The 20,762-nt window shown below is 37.4% G+C and overlaps 1 long non-coding RNA gene across 1 annotated transcript; it reads left to right on the forward strand.

Annotated features, from left to right (window-relative positions):
* The first annotated feature begins 8,993 nt into the window (after positions 1 to 8,993).
* LOC124940657 lies at positions 8,994 to 10,768 on the forward strand. The gene is made up of 3 exons (XR_007099503.1): positions 8,994 to 9,145; positions 9,891 to 9,984; positions 10,628 to 10,768. It is a non-coding gene; the product is annotated as an uncharacterized LOC124940657 (long non-coding RNA).
* Positions 10,769 to 20,762: the final 9,994 nt, after the last annotated feature.

Below are 20,762 nucleotides of genomic sequence, written 5' to 3' on the forward strand. Positions count from 1 at the left end.
CTACCACGTCTAACTACGTTTTCCTTTAGACCTCATCTAAAGGAGTTAGACTACCACGTCTAACTCCGTTTGACGTCTAAGATAGCCTTCTTTAGACAATGTCTAAAGTGACATAGTCTTATATATGCACCTGCACAAAAAAAAATAGACAACTTAGCTTTATTCTATTTAAACATCATTAAAATCACGTTTTGAGATAATGTTCCAGATTATAGATTTTGATTATTTATATTTCAAGTTAATTATTTCTCACTTAATTAACTCTTTTAATTACTTTGTTTTAATTTTACCCAACAATTTCCCCCTTTTTGATGATGTTAAAAATATGCAACCTTTATCAAGCAAAATAAACCCCATCAAATAAGATTAAGATCAAAGTAATTCACCATAGTTTTAAAATACAAACCAAAGAAATACACAAGGAGAAAGATTTAGTGTCCTTCCCTTTTTACTTTTGGATCTACGCCGATTTGAGGAATTGATTCTCCAGTTAAGATGTTATGGAATCGAGTGATCGCTCGACCTCCACTGCCACCTCCTCTATCGCCTCCACAACCTTGACCTCTTCTTTCAGGTGCACAACTGCCTCCGCCTCCTTCAACAACTTTTCGTTTGGATTTTGAACGAGTTCCTCGAGCAGAAGTTGATCTCCCTCTTTTGCTTCCTTCCCTCTTTTTAACATTATCAAGGTTGACAGCAATAAGAGAACTTTCTTTCTCAGCAACAACTGCAACTTCTTCGTTAGTTTCAAATTGCCTTGTAATTGTGTCAACCTACTCTAAACGCTCAGTCTTTTCTCTTCTTAACGAGTTAGACACCTCCATTAATTGGGACTGAATAAGTTCAATCATGGACCTTGTTTCTTGGTGAACCTCTAGGTTGAAATTCTTCGATTCAACATGTTAATCCGATTGTCGTTGAAAGAAGTTCTTTTCTAGCTTCTTGTACTGATTATGTAGGATGTTGACTTCGTATGTATTTCGCTTCAAAACTTTATTGGTTTCCTTTTGAGTGGAAAGAATGGAAGTGAAATCTTCTTTACTTGATGTAGACCCCTTCTCAAGATTTTCCAATCTGGACGACATGTCATTATGTTCTATTGCATAGAATTCAGCGCATCCATAATTGCATTGCAAAAGTTTGTTCCTCCAGGAGAGGCTTCTTCGGAGGAACGAGCAACATAATATATGACTTAGGAACAAGATGGAGCAGTGCGAATAGGGTTCAAATGCAAGTTCACTTGTAAGGAATGCTCCGGTTCTTTGTCTTTAGGAGGGGAAGAGGGAGCCTTTGATACATCCCTAGAATTTTATTTTCCATTAAGGATCTCAGCACATAACTGATTAAAACGCTTTAAAATATCTTCAGAGTGAAGAGGTAGATCAACAATATTCTCAACGATGTGTGCAACTGTCTTAATAGGTGAAGATTGATGAGTAGTTGGAGAGGGTGGAGGACTTTCTTCTAATGGTATTTCTTCAAAGGATGAGGAGGACTCATCATTTTCAGATTGTTCCCCCTCAACAGACGTAGTCGTCTCTAAATCAACTTGCTTCAAGGTTTTCCCTTCAACTTGTGAACCTGGTCTCTGTTCTGAATTCTTTGGTGGTTCTCCCTCAATTAATGATGATTTTTCTACTTCAGATGTACGAGGAGCCACTTCAGATGTCTCCTTTAAGGAATGAGCATCTGTTCAGTTTCAGAAACCACTACCTCCTCTTCTATATTGATATAAATTTGAACCACAATAGTGGTCTATTCAACATACTATTGGGCCATTAGACGCTTTTCTTCAAAGGATAAGTTGACAAGCTCAATGAGATAGGCAGCAATATGCTCTTCATCTTTAGTAATGATCTGTTCAGCTTCAATGACTTGCATGGGCTCGCCTTAAAGTGAAGACATGTCATCAATGTCATCGGAGTTGTTGACCTCTACACCGACTTGAAAGATACTCGACCGAGATGACTCGGTACAATGAAAATATCGGATGACTGTGGAGAAATAGTAATTCATTAGCAAGTCTAATCGTTTTAGTGCATTCTGTTCTGAAAGAGCATCCCTGTCAAGAGGATTTAAATTTACCTTTCTCACCTCAAGAGAGGAAAGAGAGAACGACCCATTATATTTGCCACAACGAGATTCTTTATTTTGAGTGCTTCAAGGACCTCAGTTGTTTTTCCCATTTAAGGACCCTCTTCTCCATCTTTACTAACTTCTTCCATTCCTTTTCGATCTCTCCACCGGAGATGATTTCATCGAATTGGGAGATTAACCTGTGATTCATCCTATTCAACCTATTCCATTACGAGATCGAAGATAAGGGTGACCTCCAAAACGTTTTCCGGAATCTCTTCAGCAACACCTTTTACCTTTTTGGGAACTTCAGCTAGTTTGGGAGTATGCACTGGTTCTCTAAAAGTGATGCCTAAAGCCCCCAACTACTCTTAAGATTTCATAATGAGACAAAGCCTTTTGAAAAGACCCCTATGGAATCTCAGTTACTATTTCTATTGCCTTCTCAAAGGGTGGTTCTTCAAAAGTATCAAAAACAAGCGTCTCAACATTCGACTGAATGGAAGTTTATTCAGAGGATACAACAACAACAAGCGTGGGAGCATTTGCCTGCTCTATTTCAGCAGTAATATTGACATTACCAATAGCATCCGCAGCTACTAATTCGTCAGGGAAGGAAAACGATATATCCATGTCAATGCATTCAATATTTTGACCAACTCGCTCAAAAGTTGGTCTTTCAGCTTGTTCCATCACAAGGACATCAATATTTTGCAGTTCGGCCGGAGGAGTGGAGGAGGTTACCTTAGTTGACTTTTTAGCGACCTTAGACGCCTTCGTCTGATCAGTAGCGGGACTAGACGACCTAGCCAGCTTCTTTATCGGGTTGGCTGAGGGTGAAGGCAAAAGAGACGAAATAGGGATTTTGGTGAAGGGAGGGATTCCATGTCTTGAACTTTCGGGAATGGAGTCAACTTCTCCAAAATCCCTCCTCGGCGCTCTCTTCTAACTGTTAGATCTAGCAGCAGACTCCATGAAAAAAGATCTGGCTCTTTTAGCGCTCGTCGTGCAGTTGGAGGACGCTTGGTGCTTAGAGTGAGTGATCGATTGACCACTCGTCTGTTGGCTGGAGGATCCAATATTCATCTATTATGAGAGTTTCATCCTTGCTAAGGTTCCTTTCACATAGATATTAGTGAATATATAGAAGGGGTTAATAGCCTCAATCCCGCCCATGGGAATGCCCAGATGCTCCATGAACCAACTAAGTTGGACTGTAAAGCCCGCACTCTACTTGTTCTTTGAATAGCCCAACTAAAAAAGATTTGAGAACAAGATAGACACCTAGTTAATCGACATACCTTTAGATATGGCCGTCATGTAGTTCTGTCTTGGGTATACTGGTCGAACGAACCTGCCCTACCCTGAAGTGCCTTAGCCACAATGTCGTTTAGAAGACAGAAATGGGGCTTCAAGACCTTCTTCTTCCCATTAAGTCTAATCGAACTGTTAGTGTTTGAAAAGTCGATCTGCATCTCTGAAATAATCTGAGCATGAATCATAATGTCAAAGGTATAACCCTAACCCTCAGACGGCAGTTCAAAGAACTCAGTGGATATTGATTCAAAGAAGGAGATAGATTTTATGTTCACCGTCGCCGTTATCGAGTCTCCAACCACATTCCCCGTCTTGAAGAAATCACGCACCTCTTTTTCATATAGGACATAAGGACCGCTGAGATACTTTCTGAGGCCACAATACTCGAGAGATCTGAACATATTCACGATATCCTATTATTCGATAGAATAGATTAAATCAAAGTCTAACTGCAAAATATTGTGAGCAAGGGAAACAACCTTTTTGTCAGCCATCTTTGAATGTAGGAAACAGATTAGTACAAAGAAAATCAAGGTTTCTTAGAGAGAAGCTAGAGAGAAATTTAGGGTTCAAAGAAAATAAGAAGCGTAAGGACCCCAAACACATGCATGATGTCTTTAAATAGAATTTCAATAGTCACATGTTTAACCGTAAATTTTTGAAAAAGAAGGCCCATCAATTAATTTTAGATGCCTTTTCCCAAAAGTAGTCATCATTAACTGAGTTTTTACCAAAGTCTTAACAATTAATAGTAGGATATATTAGTCATTTTCTAAAACATTGAAGACATGTGTCTTTAAGTTATTCGAATTTAGAAAATAATTGTTTTAATGTTTGAGCGGGAAAATTAGATGACAACGCATACTTAGTTGACAACTATCCTCAATCGGTCGGAATATGAAACATCTAACATCACACGTAGTTAGACGTCTAACTTACTGTCCACATTCTAGCGTCTAAGTTAGATAGGCGTCTGTTTAGACATAGGAGCCTAACTACGCTTGTCTTACAGATGTTTAAACGTTAAATTAGACGCATGCGTCTAATTACGCTTGAACAACACGTGTCAAACATGTGTCTAGTTAGACGTGGGCGTCTAACTACGCTTTTCTTTCAAGCGTCTAACCGGCGGTTAGTTTAAAACAGAGACGTTTAACAAACCTAGAAACACAGACTACTTAAGTAAATACACGTCTAAGTACTTGTTTTCATTTAGATGACCTTGTCTATTAGATTGATTGAAGATTTCGTCTGCGTGCATTTGTCTGAACATATTAAACATTAAATTTCCCACTCAATTTATGCATGTTTAAAAACAAATAAATGATTTGAGGTCCTCAAAACCCTAAAATAATTTTCGGAAAGAAACACTTAATCTATGGGAGTAACTTTGAACACACATGTGCCACTCGTTGATCTGCTGAAACATAATCTAAAAAGAGTGTGCTCCAAGTTTCCTCCATGCAACTGTCCAGTATCACCTACAAAAAAAATGTATTTACAGCTTTTGGTACCCACATTCACTTGGGTCATCGATCAATCAGTCCCTTAGGAATCCATATTTGAGTTATTCTAATGGATTTCTCATTTTGTGTTGTGATTAGTGCGTATGATTTAGGCTTAGCAGACATCTTCCTACTAGCAGCTGAACTGTTCACCTTAGAGGGTGGTTTTTATCTAAAGCTCCTTGACTTCTTGTTAGGTTTTGATATGCCAGACTTGCTGGCTTCTTCCTTTCTAGGTTTCAGCCAGCTTACAGTTGGCGGAACATAAATAATCTCATCCTTTATGGTTAAATCCTCACATCTTGGATTAGTTCCTTTATGGGTTAAACTCCTTTTGACAAAGTTTATTGGCTTAAACTTGTCTGTTGCTGAGTTTAACTTCTTGCTGGACTTATCTGAGTTAGCTTTGTCATATCCAAAACCGGATTTGCATCCGGCAGACCTTAACAAACTAATCTGATGTCTGACAGATTCTCCAGACCTTGTCCAAGAATTGACCACATAAGTTAGACATTGCTTTTTAGAAAACATTGTTTGAACATTTTCCTTGAGTTTCTCATTTACAGATAAGAGTTGGACTATTTTGTTTTCAAAAAATTTTGGTTCATAAGTTTGAGATAAAATAGATTTATCGATTTCAGATTTCAACCTTATTTCATTTTGAGAGTCTGGTAGCTTTCTATACTTCATGACCATGTCATTGAGTACAACAATTAGGTCATCTTGTGTAAATTCTTCTAAAGAGAAATCAAGTACTTCAGAGTCTTCGTCTTCTCTTGACATCAAGCAAGAAATCTCTTCATCATCACTATCGTTGGATGATGAGTCATCTGAGTCGTTTTGGATCCACTTAGCTTTGTTGTCAGCCTACATGAGAGCCTTTAGCTCTTTCTTTTTATCCTTCTTCTTCTCATCACGTTTTTGCTTCATGCACTTCGATTTGTAATTAACTAGTTTATTACAGTTAAAACACTTCACGTTAGCCTTAGAGTTATTCTTATTATCATTGTTATTATTTGAAGAGTTAGAGTTAGAATTGCTCTTCTTCATGAATTTTGCGAATTTCTTTACAAAGAGAGCCATCGCGTCGATGTTGAGCTGCTGGACACGTCTTTACTTCAGTCATCAGTGCCTTGGTTAGAATGATAGATGTGGAAAGCTCCTCTTCATTCCTAGAGTTTATTTCAAACTCATAGGCCTTTAGATCGGCTAGCAAGTCAAAGAGCTCCATCTTGTTGAGATCTTTGGACTCCCTCATCGCCATTGTCTTGGTGTCCCACTCCCTGGGAAAAGTGCGCATGACATTGATTGCAACCTCTCTATTGCTGTAAGTTTTGCCTAAGGTGGAAAGAGTGGTGATGATCTTGCTGAATCTCCCATCGAACTTAGTCATCGTGTCTCCAGGACGCATCTTGATGTTGTCAAACTGTTGTGTGGCAACCATGAGCTTGTTCTCTTTGGTTTGACTGTTTCCTTCACATAGTTGAGTCAATCTCTCCGAAATTCTTTGGCTGAGTTGCATGAGATGATGTAGTTGAACATGTTGTCGTCCAGAGTTTTGTACAGAATATCCATGGCCAGGTTGTCGAGGTTTTTCTTCCTTTTGTCTTTACTAGTCCACTCAGATATTTATTTCTCGATCTTGATCGGGCCTTCAGTGATGACAAGCCACATGTCATCATCTATGACAGATAGATGAGCATGGACTCTCTTTCGAGAACATAGGAACCTTAGTTGTAGCTGTCATCGACATGATTCGGATTATTTTGGTGCTTGAGAATAGAAAACGAGGCTCTAATACCACTTGTTTGGATCGATGCTACCAATAGAGACTAAGGTCTGAATATTTTTAACAGATTATGATAAATTATTCAATAATAATCTTGTGAGAGATTAATATCTATTTATATTCTTCACAAATCCTCCAAACTCGTGAAACTGATTCAAGTGCGGAAGTTTTTGTCGGATTTGAGGCTTTGAACAACCGAAGGTAAAAGGTAGAAAGTAAAAAACACAGGGAGTTTTATTAATGTTCGGAGATAAAACTCCTACGTCACCCCTTCTTCCACAACCGAAAGGATATCCACTAAATACTTTGAATCGAATACAACTCATTGAGCTAGCTAACTCTCTATTGAATAGAACAAGCTCTATTCAACTTACAATGTTCTCACAGATAGACAGTAATTGAATTGCTCTTTTGATCTTGGATGATGTATGAAGTCAGTAAGAGCAAGAACAAGATTGTAAGGCAGTAAGTTATGTAATTCGTAAGTGAACAACTTATTGAGTAAGTAATTCAGTTATCAAATCAGCTAGTGATTCGTCCGTTGTCCTTGAGCATCTATTTGTAGTAGAAGGACACCAACGATCGAATTTTCTTTGTGAACACGTGGCATGTATCCATTGGAAGGTCTCCCATAGTAACAGAGTACATCAAACTATAAGCAAATGGATCATGACCGTACTGAACTGGAAATGTGCTAAATATCCTCTAATATTGTCTTGTACTGGACATACATTTGGAATGATATTTGCGTACGTAGCATTCATTCATTTAATATAATTAACTAGCTTGTCAGACTTCACAGAAGTGAGTGGAACAGGAGTAACAAACAGCTAGTTAATCGTGGTTAGACGTATGCTTTCTTCAAACGACTACTAAAGCAAGGCATTATACGTGCTCCTTTAAACCTCGTCAAAAGGAGTTAAACATCCTCGTCTAACTATGCATCCCTTTAGACCTCGTCTAAAGAGGTTAAACATCCTCGTTTAACTACGTATCTCTTTAGACCTCGTCTAAAGGAGTTAGACGTCCTCATCTAAATATGCATCCCTTTAGACATCATCTAAAGGAGTTAGTCGACCTTATCTAACTACGCTTTCCTTTAGACCTCGTCTAAAAGAGTTAGACGACCTCGTCTAACTATGCATCCCTTTAGACAGCGTCTAAAGGAGTTAGACTACCACGTCTAACTACGTATCCCTTTAGACATAGTCTGAAGAAGTTAAATTGTCACGTCTAACTATGTTTTCCTTTAGACCTCGTCTAAAGGAGTTAGACTACCACATCTAACTACGTTTGACATCTACGATAGTCTGCTTTAGACCACATCTAAAGTGACATAGACTTATATATGCCCCCACACAAAACAAATAGACAACTTAGCTTTATTCTATTTAAACATCATCAAAATCACGTTGTTAAGATAATGTTTCAGATCATAGCTTTTGTTTATTTCTATTTCAAGTTAATTATTTCTCACTTAATTAACTTTTTTTTTACTTTGTTTTAATTTCCCAACAGATTTTCTCTCAATCTTGTTTCTCCTAGTTCTAGATCTGAATTTGGAGCTAGATCAAAATATCTAATGTGGACGTTGTTTAAACCTCCAAATTCTCTATCAATATCTCTTGAATGTACTTAAGAGTGAACAAGACCTTTAGTCTAATAAGAGGTGAAAACCTAACCCAAATATATTCATTTAATATTCGTTCATCAATAAAATAGGAAATTTCATTTCTATTTCCACACAACTAAATCATAATATATATTATAAATGTATAAATAAAGTCCTAACCTTTTATATACTCTAATAATCCACTTTACTTTATAAACAAATAATATACAATTTAGTACAATTAATAAATAACATATATACTTAAATGTTGAAATTAATTTCAAAATAAATTTAACCTTAACATATATAACTCTTATATTATATTTTTTTTCTTTAACTAAATAATATTTTCATTTGATATTTTCTTAAATTTTAATATGATTACTTTTAAAATTATTTATTATTTAGTTATTCTTTTATATTTATTTTATAACTTTATTTTGAACTCAATCTTAATATTATCATTCTAACTTTATTTGTCCACTAAAAGTTGTTATTCTTGCTCAAGATAAAATAAAAAAAATATATGTATTTGAGGTATTTTAGAATTTTATAGATGCTTGTAGGAATTGTAGGTAAGGAAGGAATTGAACACTTTATTCGAACCAAAAGAACTTCCATCCATATTCTAATTCCTGGCCCCATCTTCTAGATCTCTCTCTAAATATTGATTCTCTTCTACTACTACTTGAGATTAATCAACTCTGTGTGTCTCTCTCTATAAAATATATCTTGTAAATAAAGAAAGATTTCTGGTGGTGTAAATAATTAAACTGTTCGATCGATCTGAGCTGAAGCAAGACATGAACGAGAACCCTAAGTATGCTTACCCATATCCTGCTCAAGGTATTTCTTTCTCACATCATGTTAACAGATGAACAGACAAATAGTACTACAACTGAATTACATAACTTTTCATTTCACCTCCAAACTTATATATTCAATTAGATAAATATGTTCAAATATTTGAGAATAATTGGATAACTCAATCATACAATGACTTGATTATTTATTATCTTAAGATTTTTTATGTTGCCATTTTATTAGGATATTTAGGGTTTTTTTAAAAAAAAAATCTTTATTTGATAAAAATAATAGACTATTTGAAATTTATTTAAGATAAATTGATTATATATTTTTTATATTTAAAATTTAAATTTAATAAAGAATTAAGTGATGTAATTGTTAAAATTATATTTATATATTATTTAAAAAGTAAAAAAAAAACAATTATTTAAAATAAAAATTAAATCTCTAGATCAAATGTTGTCTTAGAGAAGTTTATAAAAGAAATTGTGGTTAACTTAATTACCAAATTTCAGTGCTAAAAGTCTACCTAACAAATCAAATGTAAGGACTTAAATTCTAATTTAAAACATGTAAAATTCATGACTTAATGATGAGAATTATACTCACTTTTTGAATTAATAATAATAATAAATAAATAAGTAAAAGAAAACTATCCATTGTAAATCCGATAATTTGATTGTGAAAAAGTGAATTTAAAATTTTTAAACAGAAAAGACGCAATATTATTAGTTTCTAAATATAGAAATGTTATTAATGTATAATTGAATTGGGGTGGGGGCAGGTTATTATCAAGGACCGCCCGTGATGGCGCCTCCACAGTATCAGTACGGTGCTCCTCAACAACCACCGAGAGAACGCAGTTTCCTTGAGGGCTGGTAATAATATATATATATTTTTTAAAAATTTAATTAATAAATATTTAAATTCAATAAATATTTTATTATCCTTGATAATTTTAAATCAATTAATTTATTAAATAAATATTGTTTTTTTATTTTAATTATTTTCTATTAAATATTAATACCTTTAAAAAATATTAAATATTTCATTATCTTTATTATTTTAAATGTTACAAATAATACATTTATAGTAATAAATACTTTAATAAATTAATGTTCATAATCCTTTATATCTTTATTGTAATATTTAAAATAAATTTAATATGTATTCTGAACTTTTAAAATATGAGTTACAATCAAAATATTTTGGTATTTGTTCCAGATCATGCAAATCTATTACAAATCAAAATACTGGTAAAATTGAAAATTTGATTTGTTCAAATGGTTTTGGCTTTGAACCCTATCTTTTATTTTTTTTCTAAGATGTGACTATATAGTTAAATATTTAGATCGTGTATTAAAATTTATATAAATATTGTTTGTACTGTATTTGATATAATTTTAATATATTTATTAAAAAATAATTATTTATATTATATGATTTAGTTATACTTGAGTTTATTTTCAATTGTTTGGATTCTTGACCAAATTCTTACTAACTTTGTTTTCGTGGTCGCAGTCTTGCTGCTTTATGTTGTTGCTGCCTCATTGATGAATGCTGCTGTGATCCCTCTTTCTTCTGTGTTCTTTAAATATGTCATATTTTATAAGTATGCATATATTATGTGTACTCTTGTTAGATATTTAATCTTCTTCTTAATTAAGTATTATTACTATATATCTAATAATAATACTGTCTTTGTTGCTTTATTTATTTAAAAATTTATATTAATGTGTTTGGTTGTAATTTCTTATTTAAGCTTCTGGTTTAATTCTAAATATTGTTAATAATATTTTATAATAAACTTATTATTTATAAATAAATGAATAAATTAAAAAATTCTGAATTAATGTCCAATATGTTACATTAAAATTCAATAGAAACGATAACAACATCTTGGAATATAAGTAAGTGGGTACATAAGTTTGAGTATATAAACTTGTAATAAAAAAATGATCATTTTGGTTAGGGAGGTTAGAGATACATTACCATCTTTTAATGATCATTTTGAAATTATTTTTAAAATTTTGGGATTTTAAATAATGATTAAAAATAATTTTAAAATTTTAAAATTGCAACCAAACATACCTTAGGACCGGTGTCCCCGGTCCTGGGTTTGTTTTTATTGGTAGAGGCTAAAAAAGCCCTGGGGTCTTGGCAAGAATTCTCGGTCGGGTGCCAAAATTCTCGATCGGGTTGCTAAGGCCTCTTGGTCCTAGGCTAGAATTTTCGATCGTGTGCCAAAATTCTCGGGCGTACCTCTTGGTCTTAGTTGGAAATTTCTCGTTCGGACCTCTTAATACTAGTCGAAAATTCTAGATCGGACCTCTCCATCCTAGTTAGAATTTTGGGGTCGAACCTCTAGGTCTGATCGAAGTTCCTTAGTTGGACCTCTAGTTTCTAGTGAAACCTCTCAAGAACATCAAAACTGCAAAGCTCTCAAAAATATTATGAACATCTAAGGCTTGTCAATAGCTTGTTTATACTTCATATGATTGATTGATACCAAAACATGAACACTAGCTGTTCATTTTGACCAATTCAAGAACTTAAATTTTTTTATTTTGATCAAACATAATTCAAATATGTTTCCAACATGATTAGAAACATGTTGGGAAGCTTTCTAAGATGTTATTATTGAGGATTAGCTCAAGAACAAAAAAAAAAAAAAACCAATTTTGTATTTTTCCAAATTCAAATTTGAGATTTTTTTTGTTTAAGATCGATTGATTAATTCTAACTTTCACAAAAAGGTCGTAAAAGATCCTACGATTGTTTTCCAATAAAAAAATTCAACAACCAAGCGATATACAAACTTTTAAAAACTAAAATATAAAAATTTCAATTTCAAACTAAAATATTGAATTAGAGAGTGAATGGAAGTTTACCAAGAATTGTATAACACTCCTTAGACGTTAGGAAACCTTTTGGGATGTCTCGATCCGAGATTTAAGGTATAATATGAAAATTTCAAAAAATCCAAAGCTTGGAGCTTCAATGAAGAATTTTTGAAAATTTTCGATTGAGGGCTTGAGAGTAGAGCTGTCAATTTGGGTTAGGCCCGTTGGGTTGACCCGCCCCGTCAAACAATTAAACAGGTTGAGTTGAAATATTAACAACCCATTTGACCTGGCCTACACGGACCAGCCCGCTCAGGTCATGGGCCTAGGCGGGTCGGGATTGGGTTGTCCCGTGGGTTGGCAAAAAAAATCTAATCTAATTTATAGCCTTATAGGCATATGTCACACAACCCCATTTTTCTCTCTCTCAGCCAGCACTACAACAGTCAATATTCAATACTTAGTCCATCGGTCGTCGACTACTTATTTGTTCCGTCTTTCTTCTCTTCGTTCTCGCCTTCAAGAGTTTGTGGATTCAAACTTGGTTCCAGACTACAGCTGTTAGATAAAATTAGACCGGTTCAAATAAACCTAACTTAAATAAACCTTCCATGCAAGAACAAAGAACCGGACCGGACAAATAAAAGAACCGGCTAAGAAAACTAGCCGGTCAAGCTACTAAACCGACCAAGAATACTTGGAACATGACCGCACAAAGAAAGGATCGGCCAAAGCTTAAAACCGGAAACATCAGACAGCCGACCGGCCACAAGGCAAAGGAATAACCGGAAGAAGTCCAGTTACATCACTCATACCGGAAGCCATCCGGTTAAGTCAAAGGAACAGACTAAACACTTCCATATCCATACAAGTCTGAGGAAAGTCTGCAGGCTGCAGAAGACAGTCCTACCGGATCTTTCCACTTCGGGATAAGTCAGAAAGGAGATCTTCCAAGTACAGACAACTGTCTAACAGATAGTGTCTACATTGAGTAAAAGACAAACCTAACAGGTTTGTCTTACATACCGGAAGAACAGACTGCCAAGTCTGAGGTTGACCATCAGGTCTGAGGAAACAACCGCAGATCTGAATCTCTGAATCACTGAACATCTGCACCCCTGCTCAACCAATCAGATTCAAGGCAGTGAAATATGACCGTTGGCATATTTCACCTATAAAAGGGGCAGTTGAAGAAGAGTAAATGCGTGACACACAGCGAGCATTTAATTTACAAGTGAAAACAGTGTGCTCTCTCTAGAAAAAGCCTAGTGTTAAAGTTGAAGTGTTTAATCTACAATTCCGGTACAAATTGTAAGAGTGTTATCGAGCAGGAAATAAGTCTCGATCGGATTGTATTTGTATTCCTTAGTGAATATCCTTCTCGCGGTTTCGAGAGGAAGGGGTGACGTAGGAGTTTTATCTCCGAACATCCATAACATCGGTCTTGTTATTTACTTTCTGCCGGCTCCATTGTCTAACCGATTTACACTAACTTAACAACACCGCTCTAAACTGACTCTATATTATCCATACCGAATCACCAGGTTACCGAAACCGACCCAACATTTTTCAAACCTTCATCATCCGAAACCGGCCTTGCGTACTATACAAGTGTGCTGCTTCAACCTGAAAGAAAACCCCTTCCGCACTTAAACCTAGTTCAAGGGTTTGTGACAGGTTGTGTAGTATTGAAACCCCGGTGTTAATCTCTAACCGGATTAACCACCACCCTTCGAGTGAGAACCGCTAACCGGTCCAACCCCCGGTCCTCCAGCGGCTACCTATATCCTAAAAATTGGTATCAGAGCAGTTAGTTTCAATACTCAAGCAAGCATGTTTCAGGATAGGCCTCCAATGCTTGAAGGTGATGACTTTGCCAACTGGAAGGCACGCATGCACCTGCACTTAATCACCTTGGATGATGAAATGGAGTTCATTCTGACCGAAGGACCGATATTCATTGATAAGGACAGAAAGGAATGGACGGCTGAAGATAGGAAAAGAAACAACCTGGATAATCATGCTAGAAACCGGATCTCCAACAGTGTGGACAGAAACACATACTGCAAGATCAGAGATTGCAAAACCGCAAAGGATATATGGAACACTGTTATCCAGATCTTTGAGGGAAATGAAAGAAGAAAGGAGAACAAGATAATGGTGGCTACACAGAAGTTTGAAAGCATCAAAATGAAACCAGGAGAAACTATGAAGGAATACAGTGACCGGTTCACTAGTGTGTTAGATGAGTTAGCAACTCTGGGCAAGAGGTATGACAACAAAGAGGTCATTATGAAAGCTTTGAGATCTCTTCCAAGTACTTGGGACATAAAAACAATGGTAATGAGGGAATCAAAGAGCCTACGTAAGATGAAACTACACGATGTATTCGAAGATTTTAAGGCATATGAGTTCGAAATGAGATCTAGGACTGAAGAAGAAGTCTCGGCCTCAACATCAACCAGAGCACTAATCACATCTACAGAACCGGTTGCACTTGCACCTGCACCTGCACCGGCCCCTGCACCTGTACCGATCAGAACCGCCGAACAGTTCACCGAGGATGCCATGGCAATGCTTGCACAGAAGTTTGGGACGTTCATGAAAAGAAGCCAACAGACAAACAACTACTATGGTGATAAATCCAATGTAAGATGTTATAACTGTAATTGTTTGGGACATTTTAAGTGGGAATGCAGGAACCGAGGAGGGATACCCAGAAACCGGATTACCAAAATAACCGGAACAACTATCAACAAACCGGTGAAGGAAGTGAGGTACCGAAAGCACTGATAGCCGATGATGGAGGAAGCTTATGGGCTCACAGTGACAGCGATGATGAACTCACATGCCTCATGGCAAATGAGGAACACGTATTTGACTCTCCTTGTGAAGAATTTACTAAAGATGAACTATACAATGCATTGAATGACATGGTAGAAGAATATAGGAACTTACTAGCCATGCTGCCTAAGCACCTCAACATTAGAACCGATCCTATAACACCCATTCCGACAGAACCAGAGGTACCCATTATAACTGAACCGGAGGTCGTATAACCTGATGATACCCATACCTTAGAGACCGAGTTAGATCCTAAGACCGAACAATCCAGTGAACCGGCTAGAGAATTAACCAAGGAAGAAAATGCCTGACTTCAATATAAGATGGCTGCATATAAGAGATCTAGTGATATAGTAAAGAAAATGTGTAGTCATTACAGACATCCTCGTTGCAAGTTTGGCCTAGGATACACAGAGGATAGCTCCAAAGACCGAAAACCCGTAGAGAAAGTAAGGTTTACAAGAAGTAACCTTCCCCTTATAAAATTCATTAAAAGCTCCTGGACCGCTGAAGAAGAGTTGACCGCATACTACAGGGAAGAAAAGCTAAAATACGACTATGTTGGTCCAACCGACTCTGAGAAATGGCTTGACCCTGTGAAAAGAAAAGCCGAAATCCTCAAATATATGAAAACCTATCCAAACCGCATAAGCCAAACTAAAGATCACCAAACCGAAGATCATCACCATTTAAGACCTATGTAGAAAAACCGAGATACACAAGACCGAGTGCCAAAAGGACAGTTAAAACCCTAGCAAAGAAGACCGTCCGGTTTATCAAGGTTTGGATACCTAAGGGACTAATCGCATGTGGACCCAAGTAAATGTGGGTACCAAATAGTTGTAAATATGTACATTTTGCAGGATCTAAAGAAACGGCTAGGAAACTCTAAATGGTTCTTGGATAGCGGCTGCTCCAGGCACATGACCGGAAACAGCAATTTGCTAACCGATATCAGAACAGTAACCGGTGCTCTAATCACCTTCGGTGACAACTCAAAAGGTAGAACTGTGGGCAAGAGTAAGATTGTCCATGGTAACCTAACTATTGATAATGTACTTCTAGTTGAAAACCTACGCTTTAACCTACTTAGCATTAGTCAGATGTGTGATGCTGGATACACGGTAGAATTTCTTAAACATGCATGCTTAGTTAAGAACTCTCAAGGTAGTGTACTACTAACCGGAAATAGGATAGGTAATATCTACAAGGTAGACTGGAAAACGAATGTAGAATATCCTATATGCATGATAGCTAAGACTGATCAAACCTGGTTGTGGCATAAGAGACTAAACCATCTAAACATGAAAACTTTAAACTACATTCGCGGTAAAAAGCTAGTTGAGGGCATTCCTGATATAGTATTTAATCAAAATAAGGTTTGCTCAGCATGTCAAATGGGTAAACAAACTAGGTCAACCTTTAAGAGTAAAGGAAACATCCAATCTAGCCGATGCTTAGATCTTCTTCACATGGATTTATTTGGACCAATTCAGGTTGTTAGCCTATGAGGTATGCTCTACACCATGGTAGTTATTGATGATTATTCTAGATTTACATGGGTAATATTTCTACCATCTAAACGTGAAACCGTATCAAACCTGATTACACTCCTTAAGCGCCTGCAAAATGAAAAATCAACTCGCATTAATAGCATTCGAAGTGATCGAGGTACCGAATTTACCAATAGTACATTAAACGCATATCTTGATGAATCCGGCATTAAACACGAGTTGTCTAGTGCCAGACTCCTCAACAAAATGGTCTGGCCGAGAGAAGAAACCGGACTCTCAAGGAAGCCGCACGGTCCATGATAGCCGATTCCGGCATTGCTCAAAAATTTTGGGCTGAGGCTATCAACACTGCATGTTATACACAAAATCGGTCTTTAATTAACAAGTTTCACAACAAAACACCGTATGAGGTTTATTTTAACAGGGTTCCCAAAATTAAATACCTCAAGATTTTCGGTTGTAAGTGTTATATACATATAAATGGTAAAACCCAACTCACTACTTTTGATGCAAAAACCGATACCGGGATCATGCTAGGATACTCAGCAGTAAGTAAAGCATATAGAGTGTATAATAATAGAACTGCAACCATGGAGGAAACAATTCACATTGTTTTCGATGAATCGGTTGAAAGTAATACTGCTTCATGCTTTGATCTACACAACAGATTGGAAAATAACAATATCCATTCTGATAGTGAAGATGTGACTCCGGTCTTCAGGCGGTTTGTCCATGACCAAATGGGTAATATTGAAACCCAGCCGGATCAAGCTGTTCCACAACAGGAAGCTGACACTTCGGTCCAATCCGAGGAAGTCGGTCAGTCTGACAATCCTGTTCAGCCTACCGACATGTCTGGCCCTGATCAAGTAAACGGTAATTTGGTAGACATCCCTGAACTGAATCTCAGAAGAAACAGTAAACATCCTCCTGAGCAAATCATAGGTGACCCTTCAGAACCTGTTCGAACTAGGGGTCAACTTCTGGAAGGATACTTTAATTCCACTTTTATATCCCAGATTGAGCCGAAAAGAATAGATGAAGCATTGTCAGATCCAGATTGGATCTTGGGAATGCAAGAAGAGATAAACCAGTTCGAGAGTAGTAAAGTCTGGTACCTAGTCCTTAGACCGAAGGATCAATCGGTCATAGGAACAAGATGGGTATTTAGAAACAAACTCAATGAGGACGGTTTGGTCACGAGGAACAAAGCCAGATTAGTGGCACAAGGTTACAAACAGGAAGAAGGCATTGATTTTGAAGAATCATTTGCTCCTGTAGCTAGGATTGAAGCCATTAGAATTTTTCTTGCCTTTGCTGCTTTCAAAAACATTAAGGTTTTTCAAATGGATGTTAAAAGTGCATTCTTAAACGGTGACCTACGTGAAGAGGTGTATGTTGAACAACCACCCGGTTTCAAGAGTGCTGCATTTACAAACCATGTCTACCGATTAAATAAGGCTTTATACGGTCTAAAGCAAGCACCTAGAGCCTAGTATGATACACTAACTGCATTTCTATTACAACATGATTTCACCATCGGTTCGGTGGATAAAACATTGTTTAAATTTGAAAAGAAGGAACATATCCTACTTGTTCAAATCTATGTAGATGATATCATTTTCGGTTCCACTGATCCTAAGCTATGTGATAAATTCTCAAAAATGATGACTGACAAGTTTGAAATGAGTATGATGGGAGAATTAAGCTTCTTCCTAGGTCTTCAGGTTAAACAACTCAAGGAAGGAACTTTCATAAGCCAATCTAAGTACACCAAGGAACTTCTAAAGAAGTTTGGAATGGACACATGCTCCTCAGCGGCTACTCTAATGAGCTCATCAATTAAATTGGACAGGGACGATGAGGGCCAATCGGTAGACCAGATCGCATACCGGGGCATGATCGGCTCTCTCCTATACTTGACAGCGAGTAGACCGGACATTCTGTTAACAGTCGGTGTGTGTGAGAGATTTCAAGCAAATCCAAAACAATCCCACTACACAACCGCAAAGAGGATATTGAAGTATCTAAAGGGCACACCTGATGTCGGTCTGTGGTATCCAAAGGACTCGTCCTTTAATCTAACAAGTTACTCAGATGCAGACTATGCAGGATGTAAGATCGACAGAAAAAGTACCAGCGGAACATGTCAGTTCCTAGGTGACCGGCTTGTCTCATGGCATAGCAAGAAACAGACATCGGTGGCCACATCCACTGCAGAAGCTGAATACCTGGCGGCCGGAAGCTGCTGTTCACAATTACTTTGGATACAACAACAACTGAAGGACTTCGGTGTCACAGCCGAAGAGTCCCTAAGAGTCATCGAACTTTGGACCTGATTCCCAAATCGGGATACGTAGGCAGCCCATGTGGGCTCGGTCCATCGGCCAATGTGTAAGCCATTCTTCCCAAGTCTTTCTTTCTTTTTCGATGATTGCGGAAGAAAATGTGACAACACGAGTGCCATAGCAATTACTTACAATCCGGTTCTTCACTCTAGGACCAAGCATATTGACATAAGGCACCACTTCATCCGGGAACATGTCACGCTGAAGCATATCCGGCTGGAATACGTATCGACTGATCAACAAGTAGCCGATATCTTCACGAAGCCTCTACAGGAAGCTAAGTTCTCTCAATTCAGACTTACTCTCGGTTTAACCGACATTAGTCAGATCCTTCCTAAGGACGCTTAAAAAGGAAACCGGTTCGGACAGATAAAACAGGTAGTTCCTCCTTAACTGTTGAACTTCAAATCTTCAAGATACCTATGGAAGAACCGCCAAGTTCATCAGATAGAGTAAACCGACCGGCTACTTCGTGCATGTACCAAATAACCGCATCGGGATGAACAACTGATGACTGACCGGTTCGGAAGCAGGTTATCATAGATTATTTGAATTTCAAACAGAAGTGGAATAATTATCAGTATTTAAAGAATCTGTTCTGAAACATTGCCTTTTCAAAGGAAACTGGTCGCACCTAAAAAGACGTGAAGATCTGATATCTTTCACAGTCCAGGTCTATGACCAACACCTTATACTGCAAACATACCTATTTCATGCAATGCATATTTATCCTGCAGTTAATAGATATCATCCCATTTAATACCTGGAGAATAGGATAATCCCCAAACTAGTATTTAAGTAAATCAAACAATCACCAAAACACTCACAAGACAAAAGATCATTCTCTCACTAAGGCAAAAATGTCTCAGTTCCCCAACATCCTTCAGGTTGACTTTCAATCCTGTTCAAGCACAGAACACTATGAAGTGTACAAGATAATCAAATCCCTGGAGGATACCGGTCTTCGGTACTTCCTGGACGACAAACACACCATTTATCCTGAATCAATACTAGAGTTTTTCTATCACGCCAGGGTATTCAGGGGAACCCCCACTTTGAAACTCACATTCAATCTAAAGTGGGAGGTATCGTCTTTGATTTCACCGAAAGGGACTTTGCGCGGTGCTTTAGCCTGCCAAAGAAAGGGTTGACAGATCTCGATGTTCCAGCCAACATAAAGGCCGAGATCTCCCTCGCCCTCGCACGGTCTGACGAACCGGTTGAAGATCACGGTACAAAATCAGACTTGAGAGCTGAATATCAGCTCCTCAATGATGTGATCGGTAGGAGAATCTTCGGGAAAGATATCACAAATACCTACAGTACCTCGAACTTCAACATGATGGCGGCTATAATCACCGGTACACCGGTGAACTGGTCTAGGGTGCTGTTTGACGTTCTCATCTAGATGGTTGGCATCCGATCAGTCGGTCTCATCCCCCAACTAAGCTTCCTTCTTATGGAGCTTGGTGTTCCAACCTGTCCCGGAGAAGGTTTGAACCAAGCCCAAGTGCTGAGTAAAGAAGTAACCGACTCTTTTTATGAGCGGTTCGAGAGAGCTTGGAGGAGAAGAAACCGCCGCAATAACTGCAACGGTGTCGTCAACTCTCATGAACACTAAGTCACTCCTTCCTGCACCCGGTCGTTTTGCTTCATGCACCGGGTGTATCTTTATCCAACCTATCTTTGAACGTTTCGGCTTGATCTATGTCTTCTTCGGTTTTACTTATGTTCCTTTTGATCTTATGCTTTCTTCGTTGTTACTCATGCCTTATTCGACACTATCTATGTTGCTTTTGGTCTCCTTTAATTAATCTCGGTCGTGTTCATGCAATTAATGAAAAAGGAATCCTTAATTAATGAGATAACCCCCAACCACCTGAACATTTAATATCCAACTAACTTGGTTACTTCTCAACTAATACCTACCTCGGGCTCCGCAATCTGCCTCTTCCCAATACACCTTGGAAACATAAAGATTCTCTTGTCTAATAAAACAAAACTGACAATCAAAGCTTATGTTTTCCCTCCAAAACCGACCCTATATAAGGAGCCATCTTCTAATCAACTTACCACATCCTAAATCATAAAACACTTCTGAAATCTC

This window comes from Impatiens glandulifera, chromosome 5 (assembly GCF_907164915.1).
Source record: "Impatiens glandulifera chromosome 5, dImpGla2.1, whole genome shotgun sequence".
Lineage (NCBI taxonomy): Eukaryota > Viridiplantae > Streptophyta > Magnoliopsida > Ericales > Balsaminaceae > Impatiens > Impatiens glandulifera.